Source organism: Arachis hypogaea, chromosome 15 (assembly GCF_003086295.3).
Source record: "Arachis hypogaea cultivar Tifrunner chromosome 15, arahy.Tifrunner.gnm2.J5K5, whole genome shotgun sequence".
Lineage (NCBI taxonomy): Eukaryota > Viridiplantae > Streptophyta > Magnoliopsida > Fabales > Fabaceae > Arachis > Arachis hypogaea.
In genome coordinates, this window is record NC_092050.1 from 152,851,642 (window position 1) to 152,867,443 (window position 15,802).

General features: G+C 30.4%; 1 pseudogene; it reads right to left on the minus strand.

The window, feature by feature from the left end:
• Window positions 1–5,345: 5,345 nt before the first annotated feature.
• Window positions 5,346–10,492, minus strand: LOC140179432 (alkane hydroxylase MAH1-like; annotated as a pseudogene).
• Between the last annotated feature and the right edge of the window lie 5,310 nt (window positions 10,493–15,802).

Sequence of the window (15,802 nt, forward strand, 5' to 3'; positions counted from 1 at the left end):
TATTTTAAAAGACTCATTTTAAGAATATCTTAAAATATTATTAAATATTATTAAAAGTATATTTTCTTTTACCTAATTAATATATTAAAAAAGTTTATTATTATATACATTTAAAAAGATTAAATCCTTGTTTTTTTTGGTAAGCAAATCTACTATTGATATTTATTGAAGGCCGTCACTTGAACATGAATCACATTAATTGACTTTACCTGCGTACTTACGCTTTTTAATTTGAATATGGAAGTAAAGGAAGTGTTGGACTCGCGTATGGAGAGGATCACCTCGTTGTGGGATCAGAGGAAGCAGAATTCGGACCCTGCGAGTTGTGTCCCTCAAAATATAAAAAAAAAAAATTACCCAAAACAAGAAAAACGGAGGATCCAAATTTCACGCATGGTCCGAGTTGTGTATTCTGAATTTTTTTCAACTTTTTAAACACAAATCGGATCAAAAAAATTACCCAAAACAAGAAAAACGGAGGATTCGAATTTCACGCATGGTCCGAGTTGTGTACTCTGAACTATTAATTGAGTATGGAGAGTTTATGTCATTTGAGCTATTACTCATTGGCGATTAGTCTAATTTTTTAATTATTCAAATAAAACACATACATATCAAAATATGAAATATATATATTAAAAATAATTTAAATAATATATATAGTAATTAATTTGAAAATTCAATTTTAGTATAATATATATATATATATATATATATATATATATATATATATATATATATATATATATATATATATATAATTGAAACAAAATAGATAGCCATATTACCTTAGATTTTTTTGTTTTTTGTTTTTTTTTTTTTTCAGAATCCAATTCCGTCACAGGGTACATTGTATTACTCACTTCTCCAAAATACATAAACATAACAATCCTGCTATCCTATCACATTTGATATTGAAATTCGTTGATCAAATTAAAATTGTCTTTTTGTTATCATAACCTTCAAGCCATGCTTCATAAAAAGCACAGTGGAATGAGCTGGGGTAGTACGTAGGATGATTTTCCACCACTTGTATATATACGATAAGGCCAATACTCAGATAAACACGCCTAAAACGTCTTTTTTTTAAAGATGTCTTTATGTCGTGTTTTAATTGGTTTTGGTATAATTTATTCGGTGTTCCTCATCACATATTATTAAATTCCTCAAAAGATTTTCTTTCCAAAAACAATAAAAAACATTTAATTTGGACTAAAACAAAAAAGGTAATAGATTAACTATTAGATTTTTTTTTTAAAAGATTATTTACATAAAAAAATATATCACATTCATCAAAATATATATATATATATATATAAAACAAGCTCAAGCGTTTAAAAATTTTTATAAATAAAAAAATAATTAATTTATATTCGTACAATATATAAAATAATTACTATATTATTATTATATTATAGATTAAGATTCACTAATTTAATTTTTTTATTTTTAATATAAGTATTAGAAATAAATAAAATTTTTATAATTAAATGTAGTGTAACAAAATATATATAATATTAATTAGTTCTTAAAAATTTTAAAAAAATAGTTTCTCATTTTAGTAAAATAACTATTTATTAAAGTAGACAAATTAATTATTTTTTTCTTATATACGATTTTTTTAAGACATAAAAGCAATTAATTAGGATATTGGTTAAGATAATTAAAGTCACTATTTCATTAAATTTTTAATTTAAAGAAAAATCCTAGTTAATTTTGGTATAGAAATTTTGAATTTAAAAACATTGATAAAAATTATGTTGAATTTTGATTTATTTGATTTTCATTTAAATTAATCACTACATAAGTTAAAGTTCTGTTTTGAAGTTATATTCGAGCTTTAATCTGATTTTTAAAGTTTCAATTTACTTAGTTTGATTTTTTAACTTAGGTATCCGTGACTCATATTAGGGTTTTAAGTGTTTAGTTGAAAATAAAAAATAAGGTAAAAAAATTTCAATTGTCACATCAAATAGTCGCTAGAATGTATAATGTAGCAGTCGTTAGTCCATTTCAGCATGTCGTTAACGATTTTGTGAGACAGTGACAAAAATAAGATTAGGAACCAATGTGAGTCATAACTATTAAGTTGGGAGACATAATTGTTAGAACTGATTAGGAACCAATTGGGAGACATAATTTGTTGTTGCTTCATTAGGAACCAATTGTGAGTCATAACTATTAAATTGAGTAAATCGAAATTTTTGAAATTAGATTGAAATATAATTGTCAGAACTGAACCAGTGATCGAACCGATCAAACTACTGGTTCACTGGTTTATTGGTTCAACTGATAAATCACTGGTTGAACCGATAAAACTGGTCTCACGTAAATATAAAATATAAAATAGTTAAAAACTTAAAATTAAAATTTGAAATGCATATCTTCACTAACATTTTATGAAGAATCAAGTCTCAACTTTTAAAAATAACTAATATAAAAAAAACCATAAAATTTTAATACTACAATAGTATCTTATTTTGACACAATAAAAAAATAATTAATTCACAAAGCCTATCATCTAACTATAATATCAGTAGATTTTAACACTAACATCAAAACAAATAACCTTAATCACAATACTAGCAATAAAATAGATCAAGTAAATTAATAAATTTTTAGTGAAATTTATATTTATATTAATAATGGTATATAATTAAAATATAATTAATTTTAAAAATAGAAAAAACAAAAATTAAATTAAATTAGATATTTATGTATACTATATAATTAGTATTTGTCAAATATAGTACTTAGAAGTGCAATGGTTAAGTGGCAAGTAGAGGTTATTTTTGCTCCAAGGTTCTTGGTTCGAGACCTTGTGGAGACATTTTAAAATTTTTTTCAAGCAGACCAGTTTGGTTAGACCAGTTTGCACCGGTTCTTACCAGTTCACACCGATTTTATTCCTTAAACGGTCCAAAGAGTAAACCGAACTTGACTATAATCCAGTTCTAATCCGGTTCACTAGTTTTTTGGTCGAACCAACCGATCCAGTTCGATTTTTACAACTATGGATATAATAATGGTAATTAAGTTGATCATTCAGTTGTTTTAATGGTAATTAAAATCTAATAATAGTTTATAATAAAAGAAACATTCTTTTGCAACAATGAACCTATAGTAATAGTTAGGGGTGTTCATAAATTAGATCATATCCATATAAATCCACAGTATTTATCCGTATCTGATCTGTAATTTGAGAATATGATCTGATCTGTAAGATGATCGGATTGGATCGAATCGGATCCACACTCTAATCAGATAGAAGTAAATATGTTTAAAAAAGTAAACAAACAAAATTATTGACTTTTTTTTTATAAAAATAAATTTTTTTTTATATTTTTTATTTTATGGATATATTTGATATCTGATCCAAACATAAAAAGTGCGAATATCGAATTTGATCTAATGAGTTTAGTGCGGATTGAATCGAAATTTCAGCCATATCCCATCTGTAAACACCCCTAGCAATAATAACTAAAAAATTATAATGATTATATTTTTAACTAAGAGGAAGTGCAAAAAAAAGTACTAAATACAAGAACATTTAATCAAATATTAAAAAAATTTTTACTTTAAAACATACAGTTGGACTTTTTTTGCTCATATAATAATAATAATAATAATAATAATAATAATAATAATAATAATAATAATAATAATAATATGATAATTGCTTTGTATATCCCACAAATATAAACGTTTTTTTTTCTATGATCTTAAGAAAGGTTTTGTAAGTCTCTAACTTTGTTGTCGATTTTTGTAGTGTTAGCTCTCATATTATCAATTTGATTCATATATAATTCGGATGATAAATTATTTGGTGACGTGCTTTCTTTTTTACTGTGACATACTTGTTTTATTATTATTATTATTATTATTATTATTATTATTATGTACATTAAAAAATAACAGGCCAAATTATTGCCATAACATAATAGAAGTATGGAAGTTTATCATTCTTCTTTAATGGAGGAAACAAAATTCTTTTCAATAATTTATTTAACGTTTAGTAGAATAAAAATAAATTTTATTAGAATAAATTTTAGTATGAGTTTAATATTTTTATTCATCATAAAATATTTATAGAATTACTCGTAGATAAATTTTGGAAAAAAGAAAAAAAACCATGATTTTTAATTTTATTTTTAAATAAACTTTATTTTTAATTTTAAAATAAATTTTATTTTTATTTTTTAATAATATTAATTTTTTACCGTATATAATTATTCAATTATTTTTTAATCATATATAAATAAATTACTCTTAATAAGACTTTTTTGTGTTATTCAATTATCTTTTTTTTTAAAAATAATTAATTATTAAAATAATTAAATTTTTCACAACAAAAATAATAAAAAATTATGAATGAAAAAAATTAACCATCCTGATACTTTTTTGTATTTTTATTCATATTTTAATTATAAACATAAATATAATTTAATTATATTATTTATGAAATGTGACTATAGATGTAGATAAAATTTAGTTATATTACTTATATATAGTTTCATTGTATTGTATTGCTTATAAAGTTAGATTATAATTATGACAATAGAATTGTTCTTGTATTTTTATATGTGTGACTAATTGGTGGTGTTAAAACATTACTCTTAATTATAAATAAGGTTTATAATTTAAAAAATCAAAGACTCAATTAAAAAGATACGAAAAAAATGATGTTAAAATATTCTAACTCTTTAAAATAAAAATATTCGAAATTTAATTAAAAATTATTTAAAATTTAAACTCAATAAAAATTTATATTCAATGTATTTTGTATTAAATATATTTAATAACCTATTATATCATATTATATCATATTGGTTGAAATTAATTTTTATAATGTTAATTTTTTAATAACACTTTATTAGAAAAAACCATCTTTTCAGAATTTTTTAAAAACTAATTAATATTATATATATTTTATTACAATATATCTTGTTATAAAAAAATTATTTATTTTTAATACTTATATTAAAAATAAAAACAAAATTTAAATTAGTAAATTTTAATCTATAATATAATAATAATATAGTAATTATTTTATATATTATACGAATAAAAATTAATTATTTTTTTATTTATAAAATTTTTTAAGAGCTTATATATATAAAATAATTAATTAATTGTTATATATATATATATATATATATTTATTTTTTTTTGATGAATGTGATATATTTTTTTATGTAAATAATCTTTTAAAAAAAAATCTAATAGTTAATCTATTACCTTTTTGTTTTAGTCCAAATTAAATGTTTTTTATTGTTTTTGGAAAGAAAATCTTTTGAGGAATTTAATAATATGTGATGAGGAACACCGAATAAATTATACCAAAATCAATTAAAACACAACATAAAGACATCTTTAAAAAAAGATGTTTTAGGCGTGTTTATCTGAGTGACCTCCATACGATAATTGCGCAAAATAGTAGATGCCACCATTTTCATTTGAATAAAAGATAAGTCTTTTCCCATGCATGACCTTGGACCTGCGTTAAAACTAAAAAACTTATAAGATGGAACATGTATTGTTTCTCCTTTCTCTGAAATCCATCTCTATCTGGTTTGAACTCCAAGCAATCTTTTCCCCAAATCACTTCAAACCTTCCCATTGCACAAGTAAACAACAAAATAATTGTATTTGGATTAACACAATGACCACTAGGAAGTGTTGTGTCACGTTTCAATGATTGTTTACGTTTAATAGGGACAGGTGGAAATAGCCTCAAACCTTCACATAGAGCACCATGTAGGTAAACTAGCTTCTTCACATCCTCCATCCCTACAATTTTGCGTTTTTTCTTGACACCAGCGTCATTAACTTTTTCGATTTCTTCAAGAATTTTGGCCTCGACTAATGGGTGTGTAGCAACAAGCCAAAAGAACCATGTAAGAGCGGAAGTTATGGTATCTCTTCCGGCTACAAAAAGATTGAATGCAGCATCTCTTAGAAACTTATCATCATGGACCATTTTGCCCTTTTCTTCACCCATAACCATCATAGCACTAAGCAAGTCATCACCACTACTTTTGTTGCATCCATTTAACTCTTGGTGCTTAGTTGCAATGCATGAATATAGAAATTGGTCAAAAACTTTGCATGCTTTTGTCATCTTCTTCACATCACCAATTTGAAGCCATTCTTGAAACTTCCAAACGCTTCTTGGCACTATGTGTCTATAGAATATATATGGACTCCTCAATTTCGTCAAATGCCTTCTCAACTTCCACCAATGGAAATTCAATTGAGAGACTCTTAGGATCATATCCTAAAACCATGATGCATGTCTCGTCGAACATTAATCGACTAAACACATCTTGAAGATCCAAAACATTTCCATGCAACCATGCTTGATCAAATATCGGAAGCAAGCTATTCTGGACTTTCTTCTGCATGGTGTTCTCGGCCGTTGCCTCGAAACTCTGTTGCCGGAGCAAGGAATGATGCATAGTCCTAAATTATTTCCATCTCTCGGATTCTGAAGTCAACATACCGTCTCCGAAAGCTTGGAAAATCTCGCGAAACTAGGGGCCGCCCTTGACATAGTTGTCAAAACTCTTGCTCATTATGTGATGAACATTCATGGAGTCACTAGTCACCATGCAGTTCATTTTGGTGAACCATGGTCCCATGAATTCACCGGTGCCACCTCTTTGTCTCAAAACATTTGTTACAAAATCATGGATATGCCACAAGTTGCTAAGGACTTGTGGTAACATGCCAAGGATTGGCCAATCTATCAACAGAGGTGTTCTACAACATCTTCTACGATGAGGAGCATGTAGAAATTATATAGGAGGATTATTGGTAGAATGAGAAACAGTATGGCCATTCGAAAAGTTTGGGGATCGGATAGATTATGCAACTTTTTTATATTGCTAATTGGTATATTTGTTGGGTTCATGAACTCTTGTTTGCTGCTTATAAATGTCAGAGAGTTATTAAAATTTATTATTTTTTATTATTATTTATTTATTAATTTAATTTTTTTAGTTTAATAATTTAATTAATAATATACTATATTAGATACTTTTAAATATTAATAATTAATTAATAATAAAAAAATAATAAATTTTGATAATTCTCTAATATTCTTACTGCTATTAGAATTATTGAATTCCTTAATCTTAGATATTGTCTACAGTTAGTATTCTTGAATTCCTTTATTATTAATTTTATAATTATTTATGTTAAATTATTAAAAAGTATCTAAAGAGTTAGGCCTTCTTGCATGGAAAGTTGCCCTTTTTTCTGTCTGTTAATTGGAAGTAGCCCTTGAAATGGCATTATATAATTAAGGAGTTAGGCCTATGACTCATCATCGTGGCCGAGAAAATTAAATCTCAGCCCAATATTGTCAAGTTTTTCCAAAAATTTAGAAGGCGAAAGGGTTGGATGGGAAGTAGCCCTTGACATGGCATTATGAAGAGTTAGGTCTATGACTCATCATGATGACCAAGAAAGTTAAATCTCAGCCCAATATTGTCAATTTTTTTAAAGCTGAGAATTTGGACTTAGATTCGTTTTTGCAAAGTTTTTGTTCTTCCATTAAAAATTAGCACTATATATTTATGGCGAATATTAAGGTGTAATTAATTTCACGTAAAATTAATAGTCGAGAGTCGTTAAATAATTTGAATGATTTGACTGAATTTTTATTTAACAGCTTTTAGTTTTCAACTTCACGTGAAATTAACTTCACCTGAATTTCTACTTATATTTATATATATTTAATTTATACATGTCACTTCACATCTTTTCTAAACTTTTCTTACCCCATATTAATATTTGCAGCCATCCTACTTATACTATATTATTGGATTTGGATTTTTTAAATTTTAAATTTTATTTTAGAAGGTAAAATAAAATTTATCATAATTTATTTTATAAGTGGAATTAAAAAAAATATTGAATGATGAGAGATTTTATTTTATTTTTTAAAGTGAAAATCTAAAATTTAGAAGATCCAAATTTTATATCAGTGTTGCCGTATTTATGTAGCACATACATAGCCGTATGACAATTCCCCAATAAATTCTTTTGAATGTTGTTAGGTAAAAAAAAGACAACGTCAACAAAACGCCTCTAGCTAATTTCTTCCGTATATAAATTTACAATGGTTATATATAAAAAATTAATTATTAAATTATTATTTATATAAAATATACGTTAAAATATAAATTATTATTAAAAATAAATTAAATAATATATATTTATATACAAATATATTGTAATTAATTTAATGATTAATTTTTTATAAATAAATAATATTTTTTTATGAATGTATAAGTAAATAAGCTTTTTAAATACAATATAAAAAATATTCGAGAGACAATAGAAATAAGTTCAAAATAGCTTAGACAATGTGTTACATTATTCTTCCTATTCTTCTTTACATGAAAAATTTAGATTTTTTAAAGTAAGGAATTAGTTATTATTTATTTTGTAATTTTTATAAAATATATATATTTCACTATTTTAATTTAAGAGTGATAATTTATTTATTTTATTACTTTATCATTTTTTTTACTTTAGAGTATTTTGATACGAAAGAATAAGCCTAAAGCTATTTTTCTGTGTTTTGTTGATTTTTAGTAAATCGATAGTGGTTCGATATCTAGTGGTCTGAGAGCGAAACCTACTACTCTATGCGAGTACTAATTTTCTAGAAGTGCATCAAAAGCGTCTTCGATTAGACTAAATTTAAAAATAAAAATAAAATAAATTTATAAATTAATAACTAAGACTTCAAAATTGAGGTTTCAAAAATTAAATAGGTAACAAATAGAAAGGATTGCAATGAAATTAAAGAGACACAATAAAAATGCCTTCAATTTTATCCAAGAACTTCAACATAAAAGATTTAAAGGCAGAAAGATAAATTCAATAAAGAAAATAAAGAACATTTGATGAGTAAAAGTAAAATTAATTGAAATGATAAGTTTACAGAAAGAGTAAATTAAAAGAAAGAAGAAGATGGAAGGAACCCTACAGAAAATGTAACTCGATTGCAAACTCAGGGATTCGCTGGGATGTAAGAGTGCTAGAGTGTTTTTTCTGAGTAAAAGTTCCAACCCTTATTCACTAAGATTTCCTAGTATTTATAGGCTAATCTTACATAACTGCCCATTAATTCACAATTAATTATAATTAAATATGGCATTTCAAATTCTGACGCACAGTCTCTCTTGGTAATTGTTCCCGCCGCATAGTTGTAGATATTCTCCATGATCTCCTCGTGCAATAAAAGCCATCAACTTCCCACTTCCACAACTGAATCGATCAGCTCTTTCGAAAGCCTTACTCAATTCTTCGAATCGAATTTCCTACTCGATTTGGCTTACTCGATCAACAAAACATTCGAAATCCACATCAGCACTGATTACCTCCAACTTAAGCGTACCTTCTCGAGAAACCATACTCAACTCATTTCGATTCAACTCACTGTTATTGAAAATATTTTTTCGATCAACAAATTGCCCCCTTGGATTAATGTGGTTGCTTTCGATATTATTATCGAACAATAAAACACTTAATCCAAAAGACATCAGTTTTCAAATCAGTAATAATTGTCATTTAAGACTCCCCATTACCACTGATCCACTCAACACATCTCCCGAGACTTGCGCTTTCTCTTTCTACCACTTCATCTTCTTCACGAAGTTACCTCTATTTGTGTTCCTTTTACAGTAACGGCTACAGTGATACTTTTAAATTTCACCCTTCCTTCTTTATTCGAAACTCTTGAACTCCTTATTCTCTAAACTCCCTTCGCATCAAGAATTTCCCACAAAATCCCCAACCTTCAATTTTCCTTGACAATGGCTGGTTCTTCCTCTCGTGCCGTTACTCAAGATAAGGGTAAGGGCCATGCAACAGCACCACCATCTCCACCAGCTCTTCGCATTCTTAATAAAATCAATGATGAAATCATTGATGACTCTCATCTACAAGTCAATGATACCAGGATTCTAATCCCCTTCACAATCGGTGTAGATACACACTGTTTTCTTGGGCCGATTGAAACTCTTGAAAGGGCAAACAAAAAGCTTTCTTTCTTCTCTAATGCCGAAGGAGAAGATTTATTGATAAACCAAGCTTTCAACATTTCTCACTTCATCAACCAAAAGCCTTTTCGAAACAATCCAAAAATTAAACCTCGAGGGTTTGATTTTATAACTTGGTACCAACGTCTCGAACCCACAAAGGGTGCTACTTGGGGAGCCCTAAGAATACATGAACTGTTAAGGCTTTTCCATTTTTCACTCACTACACATCCTTAGATGATTGGAGCAGTGACCTGTTTCTGGAACAGGACTACCAATAACTTCCACCTTCCTTGTGGAATGATCGGAATGTCTTTCATTGACGTAGCTGCCATTACAGGGCTACCCATAAATTCTCCAGACTGTACCCTGACATGCAGTCTCAGCGTCAATACAATATCATCTTCAACACCCCATACAGTGACTTCATCGCCCATAACATGGGTGTAGATGGTACAGAAATCACCGATAATGAACATGTTGCCTTCTTGTTTTACTGGTTAAATGCAGTTCTGTTCTGTTCCCGAAGCGTACAGATGTCAAAACTCTTCCTTCCCTTAGCTGCTCTTTTACATGAAGGGAAAACTCTCAAATTGGCCAAACTTCTTCTAGGACACATTTTCGAAGAAATGAGCCTGCTTACCTGTGACTTCCGGGACAACAAAATAATCAACACAGGAGGTCCACTTTGACTTCTTCAATTATGGTTGAATGCCATTTTCGAAAACTACATGATAAAACTTGTAAAGGGAAACATTGATAAACAACACATCGAGGGTTTTCGTTTGTCTGATTACAAACCCAATTTCGCAAACACCCAATCGGATGAAGACAAATTTTGGGTTGTCTTTTCTCTTTTCCATTCTTGCAGAAATTTTGATAATGATCAACTCAATTTCACTCCTTTTTTGCGCCGCAACTGCGGTCCTACCTGGCTCGATCGTTTGCTCTTTCCAAACACTGATGAAGAAAGCGAACTTGCAAATCGAACTTGGGCACATCTATTGGTTGTTCAAGTAATACCAATAGGGCTGCCACAATACAAGAAGGAAAGGTTCAAAATAACCTTGTATGCTCCTCATTTGATTGTAAGACAATTGGGATTCTCTCAGGCTATCCCAACTCCTCAACCTCGACACAGTGAGCCGTTCTTTCAAATTACTCTGACCTCTCAGAAAGATTTTAACACTTGTCTCTTAAAAAATAAAAAACAAAGAGACCGCTTCAACTTCTTGATTTATGAGCGCAGTTCATTTATCACCAAATCCTGCCTTGAGTGGTGGACTGCTTATTACTCAAGGTATACTCGTACCTTTGAAGACATCCAACAAACTGCTATTCGAACAGTTGTTACTGAAAGTTCTCCAAAAAGGGCACACAAAAGGAGAGTTGAAGTTGCTCGTCCACCACCACATAAAATCAGAAGGACCCCACTAGAACTTCTCGCAGAGTAATTCTTCTATTTATAACTCTACTTTCAAATTCGAAATATCCCTCAAATACTTCTATTATACATTTTTAAAACATAATTAACTCTGGAATTTTAACAGCTAGTTTTACAATCATCAAGCGAAAGCGCTGATGAAAGTGAACCGACCAACAAGGATTCTCTCGCTGCTTCCTCTTAGTCGAAAGATGTAGCCGATTCTGATCCCGGCACTCAGCTAATACTAAGGTCCAGAATTCCTCAGGTAACACACTCATCAATATCCAATTCTTACTTAGTTTAAAAACGAATCTTAAACTCATAATTGTGTACCTTTTATATTAGCCTATTAATGTTGCCCAGGCAGCTTCTTCCACTGGAGCTCCCGATCAACCAATCCCTCAGCAACAAAATGACCCAGAGCATTCTACATCACATGATTCAATTCAATTCACAGGATCCCTGCAATTAATTCCTGCTGCTCGACCACCTCTTCATCACACAACATAAGTGATTGATCTGATAGAAAATCCCCTGCAGCATTCTCCAGAAGAGACTCATAGACTTGAATCAACTTCACTAAACAATCAAGCTGCCTTTACTGAAGAGAACCAAGTGGTTCCAGACTCCGATTCTACTTCTAAAGCCGCTGACACCACTAATTCAGATTCTTTTCGATCCAAGGTTTTTGAAACCCCTCCAGAATTACAAACTGATCCTTCACTCCAGACCCCTCCGAGACCAAGACCAGGGACATCAAATATTCCTACCACTCCAACTAGTGCTACCTTGGATGACCTGATTTCTATTTTGAATAAAATTATCCAAGAAAACAAAGTACCAGTTCCTGTTCCAACAATTTCAAGGCTTGCCACATCAAGACCTCCAATCAAATTAGAACCTGATACTCGGGAACAACTTCGATCATTCATCAAACTTTTGGATCATCCACCTACTTCATGGGTTAATGATCCAATCCTCAACAAACTCCTGGAGGATTGCTTGAATTCTTCTCTTGAATTCCCAACCAACACACCATATTCTGCTTCAATCCAAGAATTCAAACAACTTCACAGTGATAGCGTTGCATATCAATTTCAACTTCAGGAAACCAAAAATGAAGAAGCTACAGCCAAATCTAAAATAGAAAACTGCCTTGCAACTGCTCAACCAATCCAATCCTCTCGTGAAGAATTTGATGTGAGAATTCTCATGCTATTTCTGTTCAGGCTTTTCATGATCAAGAAGAAGCAAGACTCGAAGCAGAATTGGCTCAACTTCAAGAACAACTTGCCACCATACGCCAAGATCGAGCCACCCTAGCCAAACCTCTGGCTGCAGCCCAACAAGAATAACATCTCCTTATCTAGAAACTTGTCTTAATCAACACCGAGCAGAGAGAATATGAAAAACAATTCGAGAAAATTCAAACTGACAAGTTCAAACAGATTGAAATGCTCACGATTCTGGAAAACAAAAGGACAAAGTTGTGCTCTGATTTAGCAAAACTATTGGCATCTTGAACTCCTTTTTATTTCTATTTTACTTTTGTAATGATTTCCTCCTTTTCTGAACTTATGCCTGTTGAATTTCTATATTTGCCAGCAATAGAAATATTTCAGATATTTCCCATTAATCAAATTAACCACTTTTCCTGACTCGATGTCTTTAATCTGATAGACATTTCCAGAAAATATCCCTATCACTTGAAAGGGACCTTCCCAGTTATGAGACCATTTACCAAGAAATTTCGATTTCTTTTCCATTGGTAAAATAACTTTCAAAACTAACTCACCTATCTCGAAAGATTTCTCCTTAATTCGACGATTATAACTTCGAGCAATACTTTGTTTTTGTCGAATTACATTATCAAGTGCCAGGATTCGCTCTGAATCTAGCTCATTTAATTCATCAAACATTGCATTCCAATAGTCATCGAATGGCAACTCACTCTACTTCGATACTCTTAGGGTATTCAAATTAATTTCCAATGATAATACTGCATCATGACCATATACCAACTTATAAGGTGAGGTTCCTGTCGAACCTCTTGGTGAATTCCGATAAGCCCATAACACTTGACTTAAAGTCTCATGCCATGTTTGAGGTTTATTCCCGATATGCTTTTTAATCAAACCAATCAATATCTTATTTGCTGCCTCCACTTACCCATTAGCCTCTGCATAATAAGGAGTTGAAGTAACCATACTAATGTTTCTTGAAGCCGTAAAATTTTTAATTCGCTGGCCAGTAAACATAGTTCCTTGGTTAGTACTTAACGTCTGAGGAATTCTAAATCGATGAATAATATTTTCCTCGACAAAATTAATTATCTCCGTTTGACCAACTTCTACCAAAGGAACTGCTTCAATCCATTTTGTGAAATAATCAATAGCCACTAAAATAAATTTGTGCTGCTTCGATGAAGGGAGGGTGATTCAATCCAATCAGATCTAAAGTGCAACCTCTAAATGGCCATGGCTTTATTATCGAATGCAATTCAGCCGCAGAAATCTGTTGTATCGAACCATATTTCTGACATTCTTAACATGCCTTCGCATAATCAATACAATCTTTTATCATAGATGGCCAAAATACATGATTGCGATATAACACGCATCTCATTTTTTTCCTGCCTGATGAGCACCACATATTCCATTATGAACTTCACCCAAAGCAATGTTTTGATCTTCTCGACTCAAACATCTCAACAAACTTCCATTGATCCCTTTTTTGTATAACTCATCAGCCAATAAAATGAAGTTCATTGCTTGCAGCTTTAGTTTTCTATCAACTGCAGTATTGGGATCTTTCAAATACCGAGCAATAGGTTTTCTCCAATCAGAATTCTCCCATTCATCCATGCATAACACCTCTCTCTCATTTGCTGGTATTAAAATTTGATGGATACTAGATAATTTCTTAATAGTTTTCGGACCAATCCGATACTTCGAAGCAATTTGGGCTAACTCATTAGCAATCTCATTATGAATTCGAGGGATATGCACCAAAGAAACTTTTCGAAAAGACGTCAATAACTCCCAAGCAGTTACTAAATATTTTTGTAACGTCTTATTATTACACTTAAACTCCTTCGACAACTGCTTTAAAACTAACTGTGAATCCCCCAGAATTTGAACTTCTAAAACTCCTTTGTCGATTAAAATTTCTAGACCCAAAATCAAAGCCTCATATTCGGCTACATTATTGGAACAAGGATACTTTAATTCGAACAAGGATTCTGATGGAATACCCTCTGGCGAGATAATGAGGATTCTAACCCCCGCACCATCTTTATGTTTGGATCCATCGAAATACAATTTCCAATAATTGACTTCTACATCAACTATATTTGCCCCCTGGTCATTCAGATCTTTTGAATTGTCTACAAGAAAATCTGCAATGACCTGTCCTTTCACAGTCTTAGCCGGGACATATTGTAAATCAAATTCCGTCAATGCCAGTATCCATTTTCCCAAACGTCCTCTTAACATAGGAAAACTTAGCATATATTTAATAAGATCGGTTTGTGCTATTACTTTCACCGATTTAGCCACCATGTAACATTTTAACTTCATACAAGCATGATATAGTGACAAGCATAATTTTTCAATCGGGGAATACCTTGTCTCGATATCAGTTAGAACTCGACTAAGGTAATAAACCGCCCGTTCATGCCCATTTTCATCGTCTTGGGCTAACATACACCCTATAGTGTTTTCAGATGCTGCAATATATAATTTTAAAGGTTCAGATGGACGTACATTCGCCATAATTGGAGCTTTTGATAAATATGACTTAATCGAATCAAACGCCGATTGATGTTCTATGGTCCATTCAAATGTTGAACCATTCTTTAATTTCACCAAAGGCACGAATACCCTAGTTCGATTCGAAAGATTCGAGATGAATCTCTTAAGGTAATTCACTTTTTCTAAAAACGATTGCACTTCTTTTTTCGATTTGGATGCTGACAATGCTAATATCGCATCTGCTTTATTTTTATCAATAGCTACCCCCTTTTTATGAACAACAAAGCCTAAGAAGTTTCCTGCCGATATCCTGAAAGCACATTTCAAAGGATTTATTTTTAATCCTTTCTTCCTCATAGTAAGGAATGCTTTTCTTAAATGGTCTATATGCTGACCCACAGAAATCGATTTTACCATCACATCATCGATATACACCTCCATAAACTTCCCAATAAACTCATGAAAAATGGCATTCATGGCACGCTGATATGTTGCCCCAGCATTCTTCAAACCAAAAGGCATAACCACCCACTCATACGTACCTAAAGCCCCAGGACAACGAAAAGTAG